Source organism: Oryctolagus cuniculus, chromosome 10 (genome assembly GCF_051225735.1).
Source record: "Oryctolagus cuniculus isolate XC-2025 breed Fujian yellow rabbit chromosome 10, ASM5122573v1, whole genome shotgun sequence".
Lineage (NCBI taxonomy): Eukaryota > Metazoa > Chordata > Mammalia > Lagomorpha > Leporidae > Oryctolagus > Oryctolagus cuniculus.
The window spans coordinates 55,503,631-55,529,776 of NC_142876.1; the positions used below are offsets into that span (position 1 = coordinate 55,503,631).

Here is a 26,146-nt window from a genome sequence, read left to right on the forward strand (position 1 = left end):
CTGTAACCCCTCATCAGTCTGGCATGCAGGTGTCAGCCTGTCTTTAGAACGGACTCAATCTCATGTGGCTCATCAGCCCAGCTCCCCATTCAGACTCTGTGTGCACTTGCACTTGTAACTTGGCACAACGTTCACTCTCAGTGGTGAGCACGAACTTCTGGAAAGCAAAGAGGAACCTTCTCATTTAAGTGAACTTCCCTGCCTGGGGGGCTCACCCACCTTTCTGTGAAGGCTGTGGCTCCATGAACCAGAGGCATACACCCAGGTCCTGTGTGTCACGTTCAGTGGCCCAGAGTGGTTTATGCTTAGCAGATGCATGCATGCTTCATGGAGAGCACTGTGGATGACTGTCTGTCCTGGGAAATGGATTAAGGAGATGTCAGACATTGGTGGGAGATTCTCTTTTGCTGTATTCTGTGGGGAGGTGGCATAGCTTGTCCTTGCACAGTTAAGGTGAGAGACGTCGGGCTAACAAGTCAGACAAACCAGGGTTTAAGTCCTGGCTCTATCAGCATGTGATCCGCAGTCATCCCTTAACCCCCCTGCTTCAGTTTTCTCATCTATAAAAAGGGGTGTGGGAGAAGACACCCCACAGGGCTGTTGCAAAGGTGGAATGATGGGGCTGGCACTGTAGCGTAGCAGGTAAAGCCGCCACCTGCAGTGCCAGCAGTCCCACATGGGCTCCAGTTTGAGTCCCAGCTGCTCCACTTTTGATCCAGCTCTCTGCTATAGCCTGGAAAAGTAGTAGAAGATGGCCCAAGTTCTTTGGTCCCTTTACCTGCGTGGGAGACCCAGAAGAAGCTCCTGGCTCCTGGCTTCAGATAGGCCCAGCTCAGGCTATTGTGGCCATTTGGGGAGTGAACCAGCGGATGGAAGAGCTTTCTCTCTCTCTCTCTCTCTGCCTCTGCATCTCTGTAACTCTGCCTTCAGATAAACAAATCTTTTTTTTTTAAATAAAAAGATGGAATGAGATAACGTCTTTAAAGCATTTATCACGGAGGAAACCTTCAGTCGTAGCTACCACTTACTGTGCAAAGACACTGTAGGTGATGGAACCATATACACATATTGGGACACAGCAACCGCACAACTGGTAATGCACACTGCACACACACACACACACACACACACAGGGGTCTTCAAAAGTCTGTGGAAAAGTTCATTTAAAAGAATTTTATTTGGGCCAGTGCTGCAGCTCACTTGGCTAATCCTCCGCCTGCGGCGCCAGCACCCTGGGTTCTAGTCCCGGTTGCGGTGCCGGTTCTGTCCTGGTTGCTCCTCTTCCAGTCCAGCTCTCTGCTGTGGCCCAGGAGTACAGTGGAGGATGGCCCAAGTGCTTGGGGCCCGCACCCGCATGGGAGACCAGGAGGGGGCACCTGGCTCCTGGCTTTGGATCAGCGCAGTGCGCCGGCTGTAGTGGCCATTTGGGGGGTGAACCAACGGAAAAGTAAGACCTTTCTCTCTGTCTCTGTCTCTCTCTCTCACTGTCGAACTCTTCCTGTCAAAAAAAAAAAAAAGAAAGAAAGAAAAAAAAGAATTTTGTTTGGGTATAAAGATTTGAAATTCATGCATAGTTTTCGTAATATCCATTTTCCATGAACTTTTAGAAGACCCCTTGTAGGTGTGTGTGTGTGTGTCTGTGTGTGTGGTATAATCATATACTGTACCTATGTAAACACACATTGCCTGCAATAACGTATAAACCTTGCAACAATCCTATGCTGTAGGTGCTATAATTATCTCCCGTTTGGAGATGAAGAGACAGATTAAGAAACCTGCCCAGCATTACACAGCTTGTAAGCAATAAAGCTGGAATTTAAACCCACACAACTTGGATTCCAAGTCTGTGCTTTTAACTCTCCATTAAAAAAGGCTCCCAGTGAGGGGCTGGCAGTGCTGGTTCAAGTCCTGGCTACTCTGTTCCCAATCCAGCTCCCTGCTAATGTGCCTGGGAAAGCAGCACAGGATGACTCAAGGATGGAGTTCCTGGTCCTGGCTTCAGCCTGGCCCAGCCCTGCCCTGGCCATTGTGGCCTCTTGGAGAATGAACCAGTGAAAAGCTCTCTCTCTCTCTCTCTCTCTCTCTCCCCCACCCTCCCTCCCTCCCTCCCCTCGATCTTGCTCTCTCTCACTCTGCCTTTCAAATAAATAAATAAATCTTAAAAAACAAGTCTCACAATGACTCAGTGCATTCTTGAAGTCAACAAATGGTAATCATCACCATCATCATCCTCAGGTGCCAGCCACATCTACCCCAGATTGGAAAAGATGCTCTAGCAAGGCTGACTCCTGGGTCAGCTCCAGGGCGGTAACTTCATTGCATAAATGAACCATATTTGTCTGGCAGCTTCTGCGCCGCCCCAGAGGTCTGTCTGGTGGGACGATAATGCCCAGGCCCCGGGGAGCCCCGTCAGGGAGGCTCGGAGTTCCAAGAAGTGAAGCCAGAAGACAAGCTGGCTCCAAGTCCAAGGGCGGGGCAGCGGGCACAGCTTCATCCCATTGCTAGCTGCCTTCTGTCTTTCCGCTGGGGAAGGAGAGACCGATTGATTCCTGCCTCCCAACCAACGCCAGCCAGACTGGGATGTTGTAATCCTGTCTGGGATTGTGGCCGCACAAAGTCAGAAGGGAAAGTCCTCGCTGGGCGGCCCTCGCCTTCCACCTCTGAGCCAGGAAAGAAAACTCTGAACCCTACATCACAATTACTTGTGCAACATGTAAGTGGGAGGAAACGCATCTCAGTGCCATGGCTTGTTTACCAGAAATGTCACGGAGCCAGTGTCCCCCGGCCTTGTCATCGCTTCCAATGACCGGCCCTCCTGCTTTGCCCATTTCCCCCAGCCCACTCTCATCTCCAAGAGCAGTGTTGGCCTTGACCCCTTGTAAGGTCTCTGTCCTCTGTACTCTGGAAAACATGTCTCCCACAAGCGCTTTTGCTTCTAGAATCAGACCAATCTGCCTTTCACTTCTGACTTTTTGGCAGTAGGCAAGTTGCCCTCTCTAAGCCTAAGTTTTTGCCTATGTAAAATGGGTATAATAGGGGCTAGCACTGTGGCATAGCAGTTAAAGCCACCGCCTGCAGTGCCGGCATCCCATGTGGGCGCCGGTTCTAGTCCTGGCTGCTCCACTTATGACCCAGCTCTCTGCTATGGCCTGGGAAAGCAGTAGAAGATGGCCCAAGTCCTTGGGTCCCTGTGCCCACAAGGGAGACCTGGAAGAAGCTCCTGGCTCCTGGCTTCAGATTGGTGCAGCTCTGGCCATTGCAGCCATCTGGGGAGTGAACCAGCAGATGGAAGACTTCCCTCTCTCTCTCTGCCTCTCCTTCTCTTTAATTCTGCCTTTCGAATAAATTAATTAATTTTTAAATGGGTATAACAAAGAACCTAAGTTGGGAGAGTCAGGCTCTTGGCAGGCAGTAGCAGCAGCAGCTGACACATACTAAGAATCAATGCCTGCCCCTTACTGTGGTAGGAGACTGCCCAATCTCACAGACAAAATTACCAAATGAAGTGTCACTGTTTTCTGTTGCTCTCAACCCAGTGCCACAGACTAGCCAAATTACAGAGAAAAGAGGAATATCTGGGCTCACGATTGTGGTTCAAGGTCCCAGGGTGTCCTGGCAGAGTCCCCAGGCGTGTGCAGGGCATCACGTGGCAAGTGACAGCACGGACCCAACTCTCTTCTGGCCCCTCTCTCTCTGATTACACAGCTACAAGGATTCGAATCCCCTTCTTGGGGTTTGTTCATTTTGTCAAAGCAGCTCACAGAACTCAGGGCAGACTTTACTTACATTTTCCAGATTATCATAAAAGATATGATAACACATACAGATGAACAGCCAGAGGAAGAGCTGCACGGGGTGGGGGCGGGGGTGGGGGCGCAGAGCTTCCATGTTCTGTGTGGAGCCACCACCCTCAAGGCACCTCAAAATTCCACAAAACTCCTGAACGAGCAGATGTGATGCATTTCTGGGTTGCTGACCAGCATTAGTGATGTAATTTACAGACTGCTATGGTCTGAATATGATTTGTCCTCCGATGAGGTCCCTGAGCTATAAGCTTGGTCCCAGGGAGACAGTGTGCAGGTGTTGGGACCTTGAAGAGGTGGGGCCTGACACGCTGGGTTGACAAGGGTGCTCGCGTTCCTCCAATGCCTGGCCATGATTTGGACCTCAATGACTATAACTCCTCCAAGAGGGGCAGGCTCTTTGTTCTCTAACCAAATGACTGCCTAACAAATACAGTTCTCCAATGAATTGGTTTATTGCAATGCACACAAAAGCAGAATAAGCAAAACGAGCAAAAGAGATATATGAAAATATAGGGGAAATGGGTAAAAGTAAGTTACTAGGGCACCGAGTGCTAATAATGAACCAAACACAGTGCACCCAAGGAGGAAATTGTGCAAATGGTTCCTTCAAAGGGAGACAGTCCCTCAAAATGACCCTTGAACAGGTGCAGACTGCTGTCAGGTCAGCAGCAATGACGTAAGGGACTTCTCACTCCAGCAGCCAGTGCCTTTTCAGAACAAGTTCTAGCAAAGGATGGAGTCACAGTGAGACGCGACTCAAACAGCAGTGGGAAGACACTAGTATCTGGCATCCCAGAAGGTGAACTATCTCAGCTTCCAGATACCAACCTTGGAGGAAAAAGCCCCAGTCTCCCACCACCCCATCTGTATATTGGCATACAACTCTCCATGTGGGTGTCAGTCAGGCACTCGGCTCAGCGACAGCCCATGGTACAAGACGTTCAAAACAGAGTTAGTGCAGTCAAAGGATCATCCCGTTGATCCTAAATAGTCAGTCTGGAGATTCCTCAGTAAGCTGAATATAACCTTACTATACAACCCAGCCATCCCACTCCTTGGAATTTACCCAAAGGAAATTAAATTGGCAAACAAAAAGCTGTCTGCACCTTAATGTTTATTGCAGCTCAATTCACAATAGCTAAGACCTGGAATCAACCCAAATGCCCATCAACAGTAGACTGGATAAAGAAATTATGGGACATATACTCTATAGAATACTATACAGCGGTCAAAAACAATGAAACCCGGTCATTTGCAACAAAATGGAGGAATCTGGAAAACATCATGCTGAGTGAATTAAGTCAGTCCCAAAGGGACAAATAACATATGTTCTCCCTGATTGGTGACAACTAACCAACCACAAAAAAGGAAACCTGTTGAAGTGAAAGGGACACTATGAGAAACAGTGACTTGATCAGCCCTTGTCCTGACTGTTGATGTACAATTTAATACTTTATCCCTTTTAGTACTTTTTTTTTGTTCTAGTTAATACTATTGGTTGAACTCTGTAATTAACACACATTTATTCTTAGGTGCTGAAATTTAACTGAAAAGTGATCCCTGTTAAATGTAAGAGTGGGAATAAGAGAAGGAGGAGATGTACAATATGGGACATGCTCAATCGGACTTGCCCCAAATGGTGGAGTTAGAAATGTGCCAGGGGATTCCAATACAATCCCATCAAGATTGCATGTACCAATGCCATCTCACTAGTCCAGGTGATCAATTTCAGTTCACAGTTGATCACACTGATAAGTCTAAGAGTCAAAGGGATCACACAAACAAGACTAGTGTCTGCGAATACTAACTGATAGAATAAAAAAGGGAGAGAACGATCCAACATGAGAAGCGGGATACTCAACAGACTCATAGAATGGCAGATGTCCTAAACAGCACTCTGGCCTCAGAATCAGCCCTTAAGGCATTCAGATCTGCCTGAAGAGCCCATGAGAGTATTTTAGGCATGGAAAGCCAAGACACTCAGGCAAAAAAAAAAAAGAAAGATCTCTGCAAGTGAGATCCCAGTAGAAAGAACGGGCCATCAAAGAAGGAGGTACCTTCTTCTGAAGGGAGGAGAGAACTTCCACTTTGACTATGACCTTGTCTAAATAAGATTGAAGTCAGCAAACTCAAGAGGCTTCCATAGCCTTGGAAACTCATGACTAGAGCCTAGTGAGATTTCTCATGCCATAAACAAGAGTGTCAAATTGTTAAGTCAACAACAGGAGTCACTGTGTACTTACTCCTCATGTGGGATCTCTGTCCTTAATGTGTTGTCCAATGTGAATTAATGCTATAACTAGTACTCAAACAGTATTTTACACTTTATGTTCTGTGTGGGTACAAACTGATGAAATCTTTACCTAATATATACTAAATCGATCTTCTGTATATAAAGATAATTGAAAATGAATCGATGTGAATGGAATGGGAAAGGGAGTGAGAGATGGGAAGGGTGCAGGTGAGAGGGAAGTTATGGGGTGGGGGAAGCCATTATAATCCATAAACTGTACTTTGGAAAATTATATTTACTAAATAAAAGTTGAAAAAAAAAGCATCATCCCGTTGATCCTAAATAAAGCACCCATTTACTTAGATTCTCAAGAATCACAACACAGCAAGGCACGCCTTTCAGCCGGCTAGGGGAAGGTGGCTGGGTCCCCAGGGCTCTACCTGCAGGAGAGGATTAATGCTGGTCTCTCAGGGTTGTGGGTGAGCTCAAGAGGGGAGGGTGGCCCCTCCCCCATCCCCTGCTTCCCGGCTCGCTCGCAGGCCCCCTCTGCCGGCAGCCAGCTCTCTTTCCACTTCTCCAGCCACCAGAATCTTTATACGTTGCCCAACGTCAAGCATTACATTATAGCCACACAAAACGGACTAAGACAGAGTGTATGCACGTCAGTGTAGGTATCCGGAGTTCCACAGCCATCGCCACGGTACATTAAAGCACTGCCTCACCCAAAAGAAACCTCACGTCCTCGGGCAGCCACGCCCCATTTCCTGGGTCCTCAGCCCTCGGCAACACGGGATCCATTCCCATCTCCACAGCTCCACAGCTCTGCCTGGCCTGCATATTTCACACACGTCGGCCCTCCATAGCTTCAGATGGCTCAGCAGCAGATTCAACCACCCACGAGCAGAAAATACCTGAAAAACGATTATGCCTTATCCTGAATCTTTGTCGACTTTTTTTCTCATTATTCTTCCTTAAACGATACAGTGTAACAACTACTAGCAGAATATTTGCATTGTATCAGTTACGACCCGTAATCTGGAGTTGATTTAAAGTACATGAAAGGGCCGGCACTGTGGCGTAGCCGATCAAGCCTCCGCCTGCAGTGCCAGCATCCCATATGGACGCTGGTTTGAGTTCTGGCTGCTCCACTTCTGATCCAGGTCTCTGCTATGGCCTGGGAAAGCAGTAGAAGACGGCGCAAAACCTTGGGCCCCTGCACCCATGTGGGAGACCTGGAAGAAGCTCCTGGCTCCTGGATTCGGATCAGCACAGCTCCGACCATTGCGGCCAATTGGGGAGTGAACCAGTGGATGGAAGACCTCTCTCACTCTCTCTCTCTCTTCTTCTCTCTCTCTTTGTAACTCTGACTTTCAAATAAATAAATCTTTAAAAAAATAATAAAGTACATGAAAGGATTATGTAGGTCATACGCAAACATGATGCCATTTTACATAAGGGATTTGCTCATTTCCGATCCCCTACACATATCAAAGAATGACTGAAAGTAGAAGCACACCGTAAGTGGTCTCTGCGATTGACTTCTCCCACAGCGTGAAGTCTGTGGGAGATTTCCAGGCACGGGCATATCAGGCCCATGTACTCATCTGGTCTGGCCCTGCCAGGACAGCCACAGGCAGGACTAGAAATCCAGTAAGTCCATACTTTGGTAATTTTGCACAGGCCATAAATGATGCTCTAAGTATCCAAACAGGTTTTGGAAGACAAATGGTTCCCCACCCTAGCATGATAATATAACAGTTTATATTTGTTCTCTCTTTTTTTTTTTAAGATGATTTATTTTATTTATTTGAAGGTCAGAGTTACAGAGAGAGGTAGAGACAGAGAGAGGTCTTCCATCCGCTGATTCACTCCCCAGATGGTCACAATGGCCAGAGCTGTGTCGATCCAAAGCCAAGAGCCAGGAGCCTCCTCCGGGTCTCCCACGTGGGTGCAGGGGCCCAAGGACCTGGGCCATCTTCTACTGCTATCCCAGGCCATAGCAGAGAGCTGGATGGGAATAGGAGCAGCTGGGACTAGAACAGGTGCCCATATGGCATGCCAGAGCCTCAGGCCAGGGCTTTAACCCGCTGCACCACAGTGCCGGCCCCAATATAACAGTTTAATAAGGAAGCTTAGGGGCAGGCACTGTGGCACAGCAGGTTAAAGCTCTGGCCTGAAGCGCCGGCATCCCATGTGGGCACCCATTCTAGTCCCAGCTGCTCCTATTCCCATCCAGCTCTCTGCTATGGCCTGGGATAGCAGTAGAAGATGGCCCAGGTCCTTGGGCCCCTGCACCCACGTGGGAGACCCAGAGGAGGCTCCAGGCTCCTGGCTCCTGGCTTCAGCTTGGCGCAGCTCCGGCCGTTGCAGCCATCTGGGGAGTGAACCAGCGGATGGAAGTCTTCTCTCTCTGTCTCTCTCTCTGTGACTTTGTCATTCAAATGAATAAAATAAATCTTTAAAAACAAAAAAAGGAAGCTTAGAGTATGGCAGACAAAACAGCATGAAAGGTGTTAACTTATCAAAATGGTGTTGGAAATAGGCATTTTTATTCATTTGTCTGCCTCATAACTTTCCCCGAGAACCTCCCACACCCAGGACCGTGGAAGGGTAAAAAGAGGGGGCGGATTCAGCCTCTGCCTTCAGGAGTTCAGGCTGATAAAGGCAACAGGCGGGCACAGTCCTCAGATGCCAGGGTCTGACTCGACCCTCAGCACACGGGACGTCACAGTGGGTGAAGCTCATGTAAATTTCCAGCTCACTGCCGAAGCCACCAGCAGTCTCTCAGACTTGTTTCTTAGTGGGAAAGAATGTTCACCAACACCACCTTGCTTTCAGTTGTATGAGAGCAGTTCAAGAAGTACACGGAAAATGGAATTCAAAGTCTCTGTTGATGCACAAAAATTTGAAACTAATGTCCAGTTTTTTCATAATATGAACACTTTGCTACCCTTCAATTGCTTTGCGCCCAAATAAACTTATCTTTTAACGCTGTTCTTCCGTGAACTTTTTGAAGTACTCTTGTGTGAAACTTGATGAGTTTTTTGCTTGTTTATTTTTTGGTTTTGGTTTTCAATGGGATGGGGCTGTTTTGAGGAATGTCGCATGTCAGGAGCTTGCAGGAGAGAACTGGCTCATAAGTCAAGGAGGAGAGAGCTGGGGGAGGGCAGGCCTCACGCTGGGGCTGGTACCGCCTGCCTTGACATCAGCCCCGCTGATCTCATGCGTGTGACGTGCTCATGGCCGTGTGCTCCAAGCCTGGAGGAATTTCACTGCGCTTGAACAATTCTTCATGTACTCAGAGGTCAGCGTTTGAATATCGAAAACACTTCTGATTCAGACAGGCTGAGGGATGATGAGATGCAAAGGTTTCTGTCAGCAGGAGCGAACCTGCATGTGGGAACGCTGCGATGTCTCCCTGCAGTCACAAAAGGGCAAGTTCAAGACTCCTTGAAGCTAAGAGGTGTCTATCACATCAGCCGAGAGAGCAGGCGAGTAACGAAGCATGTGCCACAAATGGGATATGCATGGTGTTTCCAAACATTCCTCGGGGATAAGCAAGGTTCTTGCTCAAGATTCTCAGACAGCGGGGCCCCAGGATTTCAAACCCCGGTCATGGAGCAAGGCCAGCAGCTCGGCCCAGGACCAGCCCCTCCCGCAGCCCACAGCCTGGGCCTCGCGTTCCAGCTGCCACCTTGGAGCAGACCTATAAGGGCCTCTTGGGGGCTCCCCAGTGCCTCCCCAACCTGGCTCACTGATCTGAAATTCCACCTTAGAAATTTATATCCTTCCTCCAAAGCGAATACTCCCGGGAGAAGAAGCCCAGCTTTTATCAGCCATTTACACCTCAGTGCAAATGTGTTTATCAGAGCCTTTGCCAAGGAGTAGTTATTGGAAGAGAGGAGGTGAAAGGAACCAAGTACGAGAAATGCCGGAGGATGCAGAGAACGGTTCCCAAAGCCACAAAAGACTAGCTAAAGAAGACAAGGTGCACCAGACAGCCTTGACCTTTCCCAGGAGTGCTGGCTGGAGAAGACAAGCCGCTGACCCACACTTGCTGGGATCCAGGAGGGGGACAGAGAGTGCAAGACAATCACCGTGATGAAGGGGCTGGGGAACAGAGTCGTGTCTCTGGCCGCACAGAGCAGGCATCCATCAGGAAGTGCACACTGCTCTCTAGTCTCTCCAAGGAGGGAGAGCAGCCCTTACGGAGTGGACCTGTGCTGCCCAAACAAAGCAAGAGGAGAAAAGAGCTGCCGTCCCCCACCCATCCTCAGAAGTGCCTCCTTTGGCGCTAGGACTCCACCAAGAACCTAAGTCTGTTGAATCACAGACTTTTTGCATTGAAAGAGTAGTGTTTGTCTAATCAGATCTGCTCTTGCACCCTGGGAGGACAGAGGTCATGACCCGGGACTCCCACTGAGCTACTGTCTCAGGTCCATCAACGAGATGACCCCCAAACCTGGCGAGACCAGGGATTTCTTGTTTGCAGAACCTGAGGATTTCACAACACTCACCCGCGATTACAGCTCAGAGCTGTCTGGTTCTCTGTGGGGCCAGGGCACCCTAAAAGAAGTTATTTTAGAATTCATTAATTGACTTCCAAAAGTCTTCTTGGCTTCCTGCAGTTGCTGTTATTCCTGAGAATCATATCAGAGAGCCAGGCCTGTGCGAAGAGCCAACAGTACCCAGAACCCGAGTCGGTCTAGCAGACTCACTACAAGCCCACAGACTGATCACTAACGGTGAGCTCAGGACATTTAACATCATCCCTAGAGAGGGACAAGGGCACCTCAACAAGTTCACAGAAAACGGAATTAAAACAGAAGTTTATTTTGGTACACAAAAAATTGGAATACATGCAATGAGACTTCAAAATTTTAAGAAAAATGCATATTATATAAAATCTATGCATGGATTTCAAAATGTGCTTGCACCAAAATAAGCTTATCTTTTAACTCCATTTTCCATAAGCTTTTTTAAAGTACCCTGATATCCTCAGGGCTGGCATGTGGTGCAGCGGTGAAGCCGCCACCTGCAGTGCCGGCATCCCATATGGGCGCTGGTTCAAGACCCAGCTGCTCCACTTCCAATCCAGCTCCCTGCTATGGCCTGGGAAAGCAGTAGAAGATGGCCCAAGTCCTTGGACCCCTGCACGTGCGTGGGAGACCAGAAGAAGCTCCTGGCTCCTGGCTTTGGATCAGTGCAGCTCCCGCCACTGCAGCCCATTGGGGAGTGAACCTGCAGATGGAAGACCTCTCTCTTTCTGCCTCTCTTTCTATCTGTGTGTAACTTGGACTTTCAAATAAATAAATCTTTAAAACAAAAAATAAAATAAAATATCCTCACATCCTCATATCTTTACTTTGTTTTTAGTTTTTTAATTTTGACCTAGAAATATCTTTTTTTAACAAAGCCAGAATTTTTTTAAAGATTTATTTATTTATTTGAAAGGCAGAGAGAGAGAGAGAGAGGTCTTCCATCCACTGGTTCACTCCCCAATTGGCCACAATGGCCGGAGCTGCACTGATCTGAAGCCGGGAGCCAGGAGCTTCTTCTGGGTCTCCCACACAGGTGCAGGGGCCCAAGCACTTGGACCATCTCCCACTGCTTTCCCAGGCCACAGCAGAGAGCTGGATCAGAAGTGGAGCAGCCAGGTCTCAAACCATATGGGATGTCAGCGCTGCAGGCAGAGGCTTTACCCGCTACGTCACAGCGCCAGCCCATATCTTCACTTTTAAGATATAGGTGATAGTTCTTCTTCAAAATGTGTGTGTGCAAAGTGCCATGTCCAAGGAGTGGGAGTAAGACAGATACAGCATGCTCTCCAAACAAGTGTGCCTGCTGAGAACTCTGCTGAAAGCTGTAGAAGAGGAAGCTCCGCTTCTCCTTGATTGGTCTCATAGTCCAGCCTCGCTCTAGGAAAACGTATTCTTCTGTAGAAGAGAAGGAAGACGCCTACCTCGGGAGCTACAGTGTTAAAGATCCTCCTTGTGAGTGAGTGAGTGATGAACTGTGAAGCCATCATAAAAAGCACTTCATATGGCTTTAGTTACTACAGGAGCCAAACTGGTCTCAGACTCACGCAGTTTACCTTGCCCGTCTTTCCCGATGCAGCCCGGAGCCCATGACATTGGAAGGATTCCTTTTTTCCCTCCCATCACAGCACTTTAAAACAAAACAACAGACCCCCACCTACCCACCCATCCCATGGAGATTCAGATTTTATCTTCTTCTGGAGGACTGGTTCTGAAACGATTTTAAAAATGTGTTTGCAGCATCTGAAAGTTTCCTACCTCCCACACATACGCTCTGAAGTTTGAAAGAACACATCATTTCTAGTTTGATGTATCTCCAAAACTGATAACACAATGCAAGGGAGTGGATGTCTTATTTCACTCCACAGTGCAGGCACAGTTCTGCCTTAGACATGGTTTTAGCATAAAGTAAATTGTATTTCCAGGATTGCTGCCAAACACAACAATACAAATAATGATGACCAAAAACAGGAAAATGCAAGTGAACCAGAAGTGATGATGTTTCATAAAGAAACCCCATAAATGTTCTCAATATGCTTTGGTTTTACTTGCAGATCAATTAATTAAACCAAGCTGGCAAAAACCCCAGCATCGAAAACTCTACTAGGAGAGAACTCAATAGAAATCCAATAGGGATACGAATAATTCCTTAATGCAAATGATGAGTTGCATCTCAGCAATCAATGATTTTCAAAGTGGAGCTCAGGAGAGTCTACTCGTTCTCTCTATATCTCTATCTCTCTCTGTCTCTTGCTTTCTTTCTTTCTCTGTATTGGCTCAATAGTGACAATTTTCCTGAATCTCTAAGCTACTCCACTTCTAGATTATTAGAATTTCTAGTGAGTTATCATCATATCAGCATGAAATCGGTCACAGGGCATCACTCTGCATTCGCGTCAGCATGTTCCCAGGCTGTTAGAAAAGTTCCTTGCGCAGAACTCCAAACACTACTGGAAGAGAGCTAAAATATCCATGTTACTGATAAGGAAACTTAAGTTCTGAAGAGTAAACCGTTCGAGTTCAACAGGTTCGGGGTTTTTTAAATATGATTTATGTATTTATTTGACAGAGTAACAGAGAGGGAGAGATGGAGGGAGATCTTCCATCCACTATTCACTCCCAAGATGGCCTTAAGGGCCAGGACTGGGCCAGGCTGAAACCTGAAGCCTGGAGTTCTTTCAGGGTCTCCCCTGCACCTGGGTGCAGGGGCTCAAGCACCCGGGCCTTCACCCATTGCCTTCGCAGGAGCAGTAGCAGGGAGTTGGTTCAGAAGCAGGGCAGCTGGGGCTCGAAATCTGTGCTGATCTGGGATGCCAACATCGCAGGTGGCAGCTTAACCCGCTGTGCCACAATGCCGGCCCCCAAACACAGGATTTGGAAGTGGGAAAAGGAAACACAGAAACTCTACAGGAGCACTGCTGCCCTGTGCCCACTTGACAGCACTCGGGAAACTGAGCGGAAGGGATGGCTTAGCCACAAACTGCTCGAGCGCTCTGGGCTGTGCTCCTCCCACGGCAAGGCTGCTCCGAGGCAGAGCCGTCGGCATAACGTCCTCACTGCGGCGAGGTTTGCCAAAATGAGGGAGTCCTATTATACGGCACTAAATAACACTAAATTAAAATTGGCCTTTCTACCTCATTGCGGTAAAACACATAGAACATAAAAATCATCATTTTATGACTCAGGGGCTTCTAGAACATTCTCAACACTGTGCCAACAGCACTTCTCTTGGAATCTTTCAGAACACGAAAAAGAAAACTCCTTATTTTAGTGCGCATATATCTTTCACAACTCTTATATTTGATGATCTCTCTGCAAGGAAGAAAAAGAAAGTAAGCTTAGAGCCTGAGGCAAACAAGCACCCAGCTAGACTCCGATAAAATACACTTCATTTTGGTTTTTCTGTTGGGATGTTTTGTCTTTGTTTGTATTTGACCCAAATTTCTATTTTTAAAGTAAAAAATAAAATCCTTCTCCAATATTTCAGTAAGATGGTAAATTCACTTAAGGAAAGGTTTTAGGTAAGAGTGGTATACGTGGCATGGTGATGCGGCCAAACAAAACACAAAGGAGGCACGTGACTGGTTGGAGCCCCTCTCTGGGCACTAGAAGGAGCAGACAGGGAGGAACAGAACGGCCGCTCCTGTCAACGCCAATTAAGCGTCGCCGGGCTGGGGCAAGGACTTGGGAGGCAGAGGCTGGTAGCATGTGCCAGCACGTGGCTGGTCCTGACCCTTCTTTCCTGTTGGCAGTCCCTGGCCCACCCTGCCTCCTTTGATGGAGACAGAAAGAAACCAGCCTTGGGGCAGTAGCAGCCCCACCCTCCCACTGTGCCAGGGATGGACAGCGACCAACCACAAGGGCTGTGTCCTCCTTAAAGGAAGAGCAAGAGCAGGCAGGAAGCTCAGAGACAGGTCGGGGAGCCTGGCTGGCGGACTCCACCGAGCAGCTGCGGGCCGTGTTCAGGGGTGCTGCTAGAAGCAGGAGGTGAGGAGGGTGAGGCCAGGGACCTGGGACAGGTTTGGATGGAGTGCTTGCCCCTGAGCCCCCGGGCTTGCAGAGGAAGGCTGTAGCGCGGCCGTGTGGGAGTGGACGTGTGTGATGAGCTGTCTCCCTCCGACAGGTCTGCTCCCAGGCCCGTCTCTGCAGAACGGAGCCTGCATGCCTCCAACGTGAGGCTCCGCTGCTGCGCGATCCTTCCCCGCCTACAAATCTGTTTCTAATGAGTCACCATTTGTAAATGGAACTCCCATCCCAGGCTCTTCATTAGTGAGAGGTTATCAAGAAGAAAAATGGGGCACCCATCTGGAGATAAAAATCCCTGATGTCTAACAGATTGTCAGGAAGATTTCCAGCCCTGTGGATCTGAAGACAATGCATGCACTCACACACACACACACACACACGCACACTACTCCTGCCCAGAGAAGTCATTCATTTTATATGTTCAGCCTAAATGAGACCACAGGAAAGACAAAGCTTCTCCTCTTAGACAACATAAGCCATCATTTTAGACATTTAGGACATTGAAGCCATCACTCCTATACAAATTGGTACAGCTCCATGTATTGCAATGCTGTCCCTAATGTTAACAAGACCAGAGGAACCTGGCTCTAAGAGGTTTTGATCCATAGAGTTTACATTTTCCTCCAGGTCCTGCCACGTTTCTTGGTTTTCTTCCAGGTAAAATTTGTCTCAAGAGTTGATCCTTGTCCCCTTGTCCACCTCCTCACCTCCCACACTCCACACTCACTGCCACCGGGCCCCCATCCTCACCACACCAGTGATCCCACATCGCCAAACCCAATCATTGCCTCTCTGTCCTCAGCTTGTTTTCTCTGCAGCATTTGACACGACTGAACTCTCTCACTTAAAGCACTTTCTTATCTCGGCTTCTGTAACACAAAACCGTTCTGCTTTCTGTCCGACCTCACGGGTCACTCCTCGATCTCTTTCCCCCATGCTACTTCTCAAGTAGGAGAGCCAGGGAGCAGCCGTGAGTTCTTCCCTCTGCCTTGGAAACGGTCCTCCCTGAGTGATCCAGCAGGTCCTAGACGATCAGACACCATCCGGAGACCGTGGACTCTGAAGTGACACCTCTGACCCTGATCCCACCCCTGAATCCTGAACTCAGATACCAAACCATCCACTTGATACCTCCAATTGCGTTTATAATGCTCATTCCAAATTTAACTTGTCCTAAACTGAACTTTGATTTTTTTCCCCCATATTTCTTCCTTTCTCTTCCTCTTCTCAACCGTGGTATCAACAGTGGCTGCAACAAAACCATTTCTCCCAAGGACCATGGCCATCGGGCTGCTCTTCTTGCTTCTGCTCCCCTAATCAAAACTCTCCCAGGGCTTCGCATCTCAAAACCAAATTCAAATCCTGATCTTAGCCTAGGATTTGCCAACCCGGCTGCCTCTCTGTGACCTCATCTCCAGCTTCCTCTTCCTTCCCCACAGTCCCCACCACGATGCCCAGGCCTGCTCCTCCAACACGCCACATGCGTGTTCCCACTTCCTGGCCTCTGCACTCACTGTTCCTCTTCCTGGGGTGCCCTCGCCCTGTGGCCGACTTCTTCCTCAAATGCCCACTCTCCTCGTGCATCACCTCCATTAAAGAGGATTGCCCTGATGATCTAACCTAAAGCTGGCCGTCCGCGTCCTCTGATCCCATCACGATGCATTACTTCACTTGTGAGCACTCCCGTACCTAACACAACATGCTGTTCCTTCATTCTCTGTCTCTCCTTGCAAGGGTGGAAGTTCCTAGACAGCAGTGGCTGCATCCGTTTTGTCTCCTCAGTCCCCAGACGCTAGGGGAGAACCTGGAACATAGTACATGCTGAATCAATATTTGTTGACTTATTAATAGGTGTTTACTCTTTTCCCTACTCTCATGTGTGATCCATCTGAAAAAATCATCCTTTCATCTCAATCCTAAATACATCCAGTTCTGTCCTATGTGAAGCCACCATGCTACCTTGGCAGGACCACTGCTTGCCTCCTGACTGGCCTCCTTGCTTTTTCTCTAATGCCCCCACTCGGGAGAGGCTGGTTAGCAGGTGCCACATTAAGTTCAATAAGCAGAAGGTCTGGTTCTCCTTCACAAACAGAATGATGACTTTGATAAACAATAATGATTATTTCACAGTAGCTAAAAGGATCTTGGGTACTCTCATTACAAAGAGATGATAAATGTTGGAGGTGATAGAAATGCTAATTCCCCTGATTTGACCATCCCACAGTATATCTGTCACACTACACCCACAATTGCATACACTTATTATGTGTTGGTTAAAATTCTAACTTAATTTTTTAAGTAATGCAAAAGTCTTAAGCAAAATAGCAGCCAAAAGAAAAATCCATTCTCCAGAGAGCTTCGATGAATTAAAACACAAGTCAAGCCCCTTGTCTGAAACCCATGTTCCCAAAGCTCTTTCAATAAAGCACACACTTTTTAAAAAGAAAAAAAATATTTTTAAAATTTATTTGAAAGGCAGAGTGACAGAGGGAGAAGAGACAGATAGAGAAAGAGATCTTCCATCAAATGGCTACACGACCCAGAGCTAGACCTGCCTAAAGCCAGGAGCCAAGAACTCCATCCAGGTCTCCCACATTGCTACAGGGGCCCAAGTGCCTGAACCATCATCCATTGCTTTCCCAGGCACATCAGCAGGGAGCTGGATCAGAAGTAGAGCAGCCAACACTTGAACTGGTGCTCCGATATGCGATGCCAGGCAGTGGCTTACCCCACTCCATCACAATGCCAGCCCTTAAAGTGCAAACTTTTAAGGCTGTTTTAAAGGCCAAGAGGGCTGTGGTCTCACAAGCTCTCACAGCTCACGGCCTCTCCTCCTTGTTCCCTGAGCTGCAGCCACATTCTTCTCTGATGCCTTCAACACCCCAAATTTGTTCCTGCCTCAATGGTTTTGCAGATCCTGTGGCTTCAGGACAGACAGCTCTTCCCCAGATAACCACAAGACTGACACCTACCCAAGTGTCAACTAAAATGTCACCTTTCCCAAGGAAGACCCTCTTGGTCACTCACCTAAGTCTGGTCCCCCCGCAGTCACTCTCTTTCACACTATTGTACTTCATTTTCCTCACAGCACATACACACATACTTTAAATTCCTGTGCATATTTTAACTTGCTATCCTCAGTAAAGTAGTCTACCTTCTTCCCCATTATATTCCCAGTACCCTGTATAAATATTGGCATTGTTATTGTTTGAACATGCATAGTAATTCATCAACTATTTACTACATTGGATTAAATTTGGTAGCTTCTAAATTTTTGTGGACAGTATTTTTTTTCTTAATAAAACTTCTAAATCTTGGGAAGATTTAAAGATCTCATTGTTTATATCAGTCAAGATGATTAACAGCAACAAGCAACAGCAGAAATCCAGAGGTTTGAGCCAATATGAGCACATCTTGCCCTTTCTGCACTGTCCAGTGAAGGTGTTAGGCAGGTAGCATTTCACACAATGATTCCCAGACACAGGCTCCTTCCATCCATGAACCTGCCATGCCCTGGCTTCAAGTCTTGCCCTGGGAGTTCTGCACCTGCGTATTACACAGACCAAGGGAAAGAGCAACCCCAGATCGCCACAGAAATTGTGCATGTCAGGTCCCAAAGTGGAAGATTCCACTTCTCCTCACATTCCATGGGCCAGAAGGAGCCATGTGGCCCCAACTTAACTTCTGGGAAGGCTAGGGCTACTGAAGAGGCAGCCCCAGGCCTGACAAGCATCGACCCCATCCCTGCTACACTGGTTTATGATCTGCAGAGAACGCTGTGACTTCCAGGCATCCGTCACCTGCACAGGTTTGAGCATCACCGTTAAGGTATCTGGAGTCTATGGAAAGTAATGAATCAACTCCATCAGTCAAGGACAACCCCAACGTAGTAGGTTCTGGACCTGTCAGAGCAGATGACCACACAACTCTGCTGCAACAGTCCTAAAACCCTCAGCAGGTACCTTCCTGTGTCTCAACATGTGTAGGCACGCATAATTCCAGCCATAACATCAGTCCTGTCTTCAGTTAGCCAGCTTCAGCCTCTGAATTTATTGCAAGGCCTGATTTCTCACTGGACAGATTAATTTTGAGAGCCACAGTTTTAAGATGTTACTGATGGTTTCTGCCTTTTAGCTCTTTTCAGCCTATTTTTTGGTCCAGCTATAGATGATCTAGTCCAAAGTCAAAGGAAACAATCTACATGAATCCATTAATAGCTCAACTAGGGTGGAAGTAAGTTCAAAAAATGGGGTGTATCCCGACTCTAAAGGGCTGGATTTGAATACCTTGAGATTTGTTGTGAGTTTAAGTCAGTGAAGGTAGGTGGCAGGTTCCACTAGGGAAATCTCTCCTACTTTCTTGGTTTAATCTCATTCACCTTGGACTTAGTCTTTGATCTGCATCTCATCATTGTTTCACTCAAATAATTAATGGAAATTACAAGGTCATAAAGATAAGAAACAAAAGTGTATTTCACAACAACATAGAATTTTATGGATGAAAGGAAAAGATCCAGGGGTGAATGTTTGGCACCGCTTGACATAGATAGGAATGGGGACACCCACATCCCCTATCAGAAAGCCTGGGTTCCAGGCCTGGCTTCACTTTTGCTCACAGCTTCCTTCTAACACACATCCTGGGAAGCTGCAGGCAATGCCGCAAGTACGTGGGTTCCTGCCACACACATGGGAGACCCAGACTGAGTTCTAGGCTCCTGGCTTCAGCCTGGCCCAACCCGGGATATTTCAGGTATTTGGGGAATGAATTGGTGAATGGCAGGTCTCTCTCTCTCTCTCTCTCTTCCTGTTTCAAATAGATTAAATAAATAAATACATTTAATTAAATACCCAGGGGCCAGTGCTGTGGTGTAGCAGGTTAAGCCACCTCCTGCAGTACCAGCATACCATATGGGTGCCAGTTCAAGACCCGGCTGTTCCACTTCTGATCCAGCTCTCTGCAATGGCCTAGGAGGGCAGTGGAGGATGGCCCAAGTACTTGAGCCCCTGCACCCAAGTGGGAGACCTGGAAGAGAATCCTGGCTCCTGGCTTCAGATCCGCACAGCTCTGGCCACTACGGCCAATTGGGGAGTGAACCAGCAGATGGAAGACCTCTCTCTCTCTCTCTCTCTCTCTCTGCCTTTCCTTCCCTCTCTGTGTAACTCTGAATCTCAAATAAATAAATAAATCTTTAAAAAAAATAAATATCCAAATATCCAGGCCCTAATCCCACACCAAAAGCAAGTATGGAGGCATATTGGAGAAAAGTACATGAAATAAATGTATAAAATCTTACAAGTTTCCAAAAAAATGAAGTACTAAACTACACCCAGGTAAATGCATGAAGAGACAGAAAACAGAAAAAATAGCTGGGGAGAGAAATGAATAAACTGCCCAAAAATCTTAAAGCAACTTTTAATTCATTTGAAGTCATTTTGCAAGTAAGGACCCTAGTCAGAAGTATAACAATTTATTACGTAATAACTATTTATTACATATTTATTATGTAATCACTATTTATTACATATTTATTACGTAATAACTATTTATTACGACTTATGAAAGATATCATGGGATGGGCTGGAGCAGAAAGTCTTCAGGGTATTGAAGGATGGCACCATGTGATTAGCGAGAGGAGGAGTGAGGTGTGCATGAGGATCACAGCATAAATGAAGAAATAAAGACGGGAACACACAAGGGAAGAGGAGAGCACGTGATGGAAGAAAAGCCTGCTCAGTGGCGTGCTCCGTGAACGGAAGAGGACAATGCCATATATTGAGCAAGGTTTGTTGTGAGCCGGCACCCTGGGTCCATTCTATGTTACCGTAACAGAGGACCGCAGACTGGGCGATGTACAATGAGCAGACATTTGTTGGTTCACATTTCCAGAAGCTGAGTCCAGCACTCCGCAAGGGCCTTCTTACTGCGTCTCACATGGCAGAAGGACACAGTGAGGGCAAGCAAGAGGAAGCAAACCCACTCCCGTGACAGCAGCATGGATCACTCATGACGCCGGGGCCCCCCGACCCCAGCACCTCCCCACAGCACAGCCTTAAAGAGCAAGTTCCCAATACATGAACTTTGGGAGACACATTCAAAGCATAGCACTGGCTGAGGAGTCCAACTTGAAGTAATCCAAGATGAGGAGATAGTGCAGGGTCTTAATCAAAGGAGAGAGATGGTGAAAGCCATGATGACTCTGGCGGCCCTCCACGAGAGAAACTGGAAGTGAGGAAACCAGTTAAGAGGCTGCTGCAGTCATTTCTACAGGACGTGATAGGGACTTGGCTCTGAGAGGTGACAGCTCAAGCTGCGAGCCAGAGATCACCTCAAGGGACTCTGCAGAGGATGGAAAGATGCTGGTGGGTGACTGGGTACAGGTGGGAAGGAGAGGAAGGTGTGAACAAAAACCCTGGGGACTAGAACGGGGTGGTGGCACTGAGCCCAAGAGGAACTTCTGAAGTATATGGTGCAATTTTTTTCAGGTTAACATTGGTAATATCTATTCTGAGTTAGTCATATGCGGAATATTTAATTTCTAATTCTGAGACACATGGTTAGAATTAAGGCTCATAGTCTTGCTGGCTTTAGTTTCATCTAACTTTGAAATTTACAAGGTTGAGGAGGGGGTTGAGCATACACATCACAATATTATATAGCTGCCAGGTCATGTTTTAATCTTTAGCAGAATAGCAGAACAATGCTACATGTAATCAAAACATATTTTACAAGGAGAGGCAATCAGAACTCCAGATCCAAATGGTTCTTGACAATGCATAGCTGGTATACCAAAGCTAATTGATCTTTTAAATATCAAGTGAACCTTTTACCCGACATGTTCTGTTCTTTTCTTATAGTGACTTCGAGGTAGCAAATGGAAAGAGGTCCAACTGATGTCAAAATCCCAAGAAAAAATAGATACTCAATCCAGAGGAAGGTAGACACCAGGGAAGATGTATCCTAAAACTTAGTGGAAAAGCAAGGCATGCAAATTTTGGGAGGAGAGCAATGTCTATTAGTGGGATGAATGTAAACATGAAGACCTGCCAGGAGCAAGCAGGAAAGGCAGAAGACGGAGCAAAGCCACCCCACCATGAATGGAGAGTTTAGGACAGAGAGCGCCGTAGCAAACAGAAGTGTCCTGGAGATCACAGAATTAGATAGGTGTGATCAGCACAAAATAAAACCAATCAGGTCTTTAGCCGAGAGACTTTGGCCTTTGACATTGCCAAAAGCACAGATTTTTCTCAGATTCTTAAACTTCCTGTATAGTAGCAAAGTGCACCCTGAATAAAGACAGCACAGCTCTGCTAACACAATGGCGGGAAGGAAAGAGCCACTGGGAACGGAGTAAGTTCTTCACCAGAAGAATTATGTTCAGGATCTCTGCCAGGTGTCCCCAAAGGCAAGCCTGGATCATAGATGGGATTGCAGAAGGAAGAATTTTGAAATTTATTTGACACTGGGATAAGTATCAGAGACTTCTAATTGATCTCTAATAACTAGTCTTCTTGTCTTGCTCCATGTAAAAATTCACAAAAGTTAGCAGGACCCCTAGCTGCCTAAATCAAAGCCTCTATTTCCCAGCCTCCTTTGCAGCTGAAGAGAACAGTATCACTAAGTGTTGGTTGGTGGGCTGTCAGGGGGAGTGGTGAGTGCATTTTCAGGGGTCATGCCCTGTTTTTTTTTTTTTTAAAGATTTATTTTTTTATTTATTTGAGAGGTAGAGTTACAGACAGTAAGACGTAGAGACAGAGAGAAAGGTCTTCTGTCCATTGGTTCACTCCCTAGTGGCTGCAACGGCCGGAGCTGGGGCGATCCAAAGCCAGGAGCCAGGAGCTTCTGCCAAGTCTCCCATGAGAGTGCAGGGGCCCAAGAACTTGGGCCATCTTCTACTGCTTTCCCAGGCCACAGCAGAGAGCTGGATTGGAAGTGAGCAGCCGGAACTAGAACTGGCGCCCATATGGGATGCTGGCGCTGCAGGCAGAGGATTAACCCACTGTGCCATGTTGCCAGCCCCACGGCCTGTTCCTGGGTCTGAGCCCTTCCTGCTTAGTGAAATACGCATGCCAGCTGAGGCTGGAGAAGCCGTCTCGGATCACCAAGTGAAAAGCACATGTTGAGGATGGCGACCCGAGGATAAGGAGCCTGGTCAGGACAATGAGGGAGCCACCACACCAACTGCAGGCCACGTTTACTCGAAAGTGAGACAGGGTCCTTCTTGTTCTCCACGAGTCCCTGACAACTGCCTACCTATCTTTAGGGCAGCTAAGACCTGCAGAGGCAGGAGAGGTTCAACCTAGCCGTGTGACCATGCTTGCCTTGGAAAGCAGAAACTTCTTTCAGAGTAAACATAGGGGTATTTCCAGAAGTCCACACAAAATGAATTGCAAGATAAACTGATTTTGGTGTCAGAAATTTTTGCACTGCAGGTGCAGCTTTTTCACAACACACATTTTTTTTTTCATGAACTTTTTGAAGACTCCTCATGTGCTTAGATTTCAAACAATTTTGGCACCCAAATGAATTTGTCATGGGGTTCCATTCCTCACAAACATCTTGAAGTGCTCTCGTCCTCAGATAGGGTCTGACAGGTCTGAAGAGACATCAGTTTCGATTGACAGTGAGAAAAACAGGAAAAGGGGAAACACCCAACCAGACAATAGATAAGGTAGGGTTTGGGACGGGGAGACCGAATTACATGGCACCTTGTATGCCGAGACACGCACACTAGGAGAGAGATCAGTCAGTTGAGCTGGAAGTGAGGGTGAAACAGCTGTGGGTCATCAGCAAGGGATTATGAGCTGCCGGCTCCAGACATGGCAGAGGGTGGAGGCCGCGGCCCAGAAAGCAGGGATGTTGTGAGGGACAAAACCAACAGCGACCTTAGAGCACCCCTGCAGGGCTAAGAAAATTCTGTGGAATTTTTCCAGGGAGCGTTTTCACCGTTAGTTCATGGATAGATGGCAACAGTGTCACTATGCGCCAAAGTCTAGGAAAATGGAACTACAAGAGGACTTCAAAAAACTAGGAAAAAAATAGAAGTGAAGGGAAGCTTATTGTGATTGAGAGAGATTCATAAAGTTCGTGGAAAACACATATTATGCAAAAAATGTTCATGAAAGGTTAAAGATCTTTAAAGATCCCAGAAACTCAAGGGAGGTAGAAAGATGGCGGCCCTGGCTTTGTCACAGACGTGGAGGAAATCAGGCTGAGAAGGTGAGGAGGCCCATTCTGGCGGCCAAACAAGCAACTGCTCTTTAGGGCTCACCAGCAAAGGGAGTATCGTGGTCTTGGCTCCGAGATAAGAATTATGCAGAAAGCATTTCACAGTAACCACTATGTAACAGAGGTTGCAACATAATTTAGTTCCAGATTCTGGCAGAAAACTCAAAAACTCCATTATGCAGTTAAGCAACTATTAAAAAGGAACTGTGACTAACCCACAAGCAGTAAATTGGAAGCAACAATTCAAAGAAAAAAATAATTACAAGGAATCAAATAAAGAGAAATTAATTGAGAAAGCCGGGTTATTACTTCAATGGGACTAGAAAACCAGGAAAAGCATTTGTCAAGAATAGAACAGGATCTGATTCTTTAAAAAGCAAAAACTTATGTGACGACTAACAGTTGAAGACAAACAAAAATCATCTTTATTTTAGGAGGACCACTTTCTCTTTCTTTAATGTAAAGATTGGCCAAGTGAGACACACAGGATTGAGAAGGCACAGAGTTCGAAAGGCGGGGATAGAGCAGAGACAGTGGAAGCCAAGAGAAAGCCTTCTGGGAACTTGTAGCACAGTGGTGAGAATGTGACACTCAGGAGGAGATCTCTGGAACCCCTCTGGGCATGGAGTGAAAGCTGTGGTAGAACGAGGAAGGAAAAGACATACACCAATTAAAGACGTTAGGGAAATTCTGCTTCCAAATTCAGTTTGGATCTACACTGATTGGAGCTATGAGAATGTTCTACAGGTGACTGGTACCAGCATACTTCAAAAAGCTCATGAAAACATAGAATTAAAAGAGAAGTTTATTTTAGTGCAAAAAATATTTTTACAAATCCATACATAGTGTTTTCATAATATGCATTTTATTTGAATGCTTTGAAGACCTCTGGAATAAAATCATGACAGCAAGTTAAGCGCCACTTGTGACGCTGGAATCCCATATCAGAATGCCAGTTTGAGTCCCAGCTGTTCCACTTCCAATCCAGAGTTCCCACTAATGCTCCTGGGAACGCAGTAGATGACGTCCCAAGTGCTGGGCCCCTGCCAGCCATGAGAGAGACCCAGGCAGAGTTCCTGGCTCCTAACATGGGCCTGCCCCAGACCTTGCTTTTGAGGCCCTTTGGAGAGTGAACCAGCAGATGGAAGATCTTTCTGTGTGTCCCTCCCTCTCTGTGTGTTGCTCTGCCTTTCAAATAAATAAATAAGAAAAATAATAGAGGTTGTGAGAGCCTGAGAGCAGCTACTGAAGAGCTCTGAGGGAAACTCTTAGCCGAAATGTGTGACAGCCACAATCCACACGTAACTCTCGGATTGCCCGAGAGGAGTCTCCTCCGCAGAAAAACCTTCAAGAAAGTGTGCAGACTAAGCCTGAGCTTCACTTACAGACAAGGTAAACCAGCAGAAGATAAAGTTAGATAGAAATTCTCCTCGTTTCTAAAATGTGGCAAAATGAGGAAAATTGTGCTAAGATAATCTAATATTTTAGGAGGAAAATAAACATGCAGGTGAGGGAAATTAGTAGACACAATTTATGTCAATCTCAAAGTTCTTTTTATGAGTACCTGAAATTCAGCTCGGCCTGTTTTGAAAAAACACTAACTGACTCAAGCCTTACACAATAATGCAACTTTTCTTGATGATTTATCTTTTTTTCTTTTTGAAGATTTGTTTATTTATTTGAAAGGCAGAGTGACAAGGAGAGAACACACACAGAGAGAGAGAAAGATCTTCCATCTGGTTCACTCCCCAGATGGCTACAACAACCAGCATCGGGCCAAGCCAAAGCCAGAAGCCAGGAGCTCTGCCTGGGTCTCCCACGTGGGTGCAGGGGTGCAAGTCCTGCCTTCCTATGTTCATCAGCAGGGAACTGGATCAGAAGTGGGCCAGTTGGGACTGGAACCAGTGCTCCAATATGGATGCCAGTGTCACCAGCAGCAGCTTAACCCACTGAGCCACAACCAGGCCTCCTTGAAGATTTCTTGAGGACACACAGGAAAGGTACTGCATCACGCACTAACATTTGCTGGTCATCTCTCTGCTCAGAGTTCATCTCCCTGAAGCTGTCCTTGATACCGTCCTCAACACCACTTCCCAGCCTCTGTGGGCTGCCCACTGGGCTCCTCGCACCCTCTCCCTCCCCAGAAGTCCTGGTCAGCTGCACATCCCCCAGCCCACCCCCCAGCACCAACCCAGACCTCAATGGCATTCAGCAAGTGCCATCACCCTCACCTGGCCCACGCTTTAGCCAATGGCAGTTCTTCACGTGCTCTTGGAAAGACCCAATTTCCTCCAGGACTGTGAAGTAGAAAATCTTCT

The 26,146-nt window shown here is 47.0% G+C and overlaps 2 long non-coding RNA genes across 2 annotated transcripts in view; both read right to left on the reverse strand.

Annotated features, from left to right (window-relative positions):
* The window catches only part of LOC149123772 (uncharacterized), a 42,473-nt gene extending 42,117 nt beyond the window's left edge, over nt 1-356 (reverse strand). The window contains exon 1 of the long non-coding RNA XR_016214114.1: nt 220-356. This is a non-coding gene — a long non-coding RNA (uncharacterized LOC149123772). The remainder of the gene's footprint in view (nt 1-219) is intronic.
* Nucleotides 357-1,158: 802 nt separating this feature from the next.
* On the reverse strand, nt 1,159-26,146 carry LOC127492398 (uncharacterized). The gene is made up of 3 exons (XR_011379383.2): nt 26,060-26,146; nt 16,293-16,407; nt 1,159-1,498 (listed from the first exon to the last, which is right to left on the reverse strand). It is a non-coding gene; the product is annotated as an uncharacterized LOC127492398 (long non-coding RNA).